A 1,472-nucleotide genomic window follows, 5' to 3' on the forward strand; every position below is an offset into this window, starting at 1 on the left:
ATACTTGTTTTATGTCTGCTTTGGAGAAGTTTGTGAAGAAACTGTCTCCTCTACTAAGCATTGAGTTTATAAATATAATAAAAGTGAAATTCAGAATTTGCATTAGAACAACTCACTTAGTTTGAAAGATCATTGAAAATAACTTCATTAGGCACTGGGTTTCAGAAGCGTAAGGATGCTATAAAATTCTTTAATGCCTATTTTGGTTGTTATTAAGAGCACAATCTTTGTTTTTCTCGAAGCTTTTGTCTCATTGTAATAAAAATGGTTTGAGGTTAAGTGGCTAAAAGTGCGAACCCATTTTCAAATTATAATTGAAATGCCTGGCATTTTAAATAGTGATAGCCTCTCAACTGCTCTTGAATATATTAAAATACTCAGTTGTCAACATGTAGCATTTCTTCCTAGTTTTTAATGTGTATGTACCCAACTTCTACTCTTGTATTTCTGACAGACCATTCTGCAAGACTGAAATGTAGACTGGGAGGCATGCTGTGGTCGAGTCTGGGAGGATGTGGGTTTTCTTTAGATGAAATTAAGAAAATAAAATACAAGAAGCAAAACTACTATGTGCAAAGCACAGTGGCAGACAACGCCCTTTGTTTGAAATAGTGGCAGAGAGAGAAGAGACCTGATCCCCACTCCTCCATCTAGTGGAGAAGACATCTAGACGATTAAGGAAGAATGGGGTCACTGCTACGTATAATTAGCATGGGCAGTGCGCTTTGGGATGGAGACAACAAATGTACTTTCCACAAGAAACTGGGTAACAGTATGTGAAGAAGGGACTCACTGGGGAGTAGCTGTGGCTCGTCGAGCAGTGTCTTGTCGTTGTCAAAGGCATCAAATGACGGACTTGTTTGTTTAATCGAATGAATTTATCTGAAAGTAAATTTGTAGCTGCAAATGATGGCTTAGAGAAAGTAACTAGTATGCACATTATTACTGTTTTGAGATATTGGTGTCTAATTATTCAACTTCTTCTTGGTCTAGGTTTTACTACTTGTGAGCCAATGGCAAAACTGTGTTTCTTATCCCCACCTCCTGTAGTTTTAGCCAAGGATTCCAGGTGACCCAGCTTTTGTGAAAATCCTTAAGAGTCACAGTCTCCCAAGACCAGTCTAGACCGATGTTGATTGGAGAGTAGAAAAACTAGCAGTGTGATTTTAAAGTACACAATTTTCACAGCAAGAGACAAACCCTGTCTCTTGGGGAAAAATTCCTTGATAACTGGGATAGAATATTATATTTAATAGATATAATAAAAGTGAGCCTTGGTGTCCACTTGACCCAACTCTCCATTGAATAGCCCCTCTGCTGCCCTGTGTAGGGTCATATTCTCAGTAAGAGAAAGAATATAGGAGGAGGGAGGAAGATGGTGTGTGACATTCCATTTCCAGTTAACTAATATCTGGAACAGGACAATGATTTTGTTCCATACCAGATGCTCTGGTGCCGTGAGCAGCCGCAGC

The sequence above is a fragment of the Neomonachus schauinslandi genome, chromosome 8, assembly GCF_002201575.2.
Source record: "Neomonachus schauinslandi chromosome 8, ASM220157v2, whole genome shotgun sequence".
In the NCBI taxonomy this organism is placed as follows: Eukaryota; Metazoa; Chordata; class Mammalia; order Carnivora; family Phocidae; genus Neomonachus; species Neomonachus schauinslandi.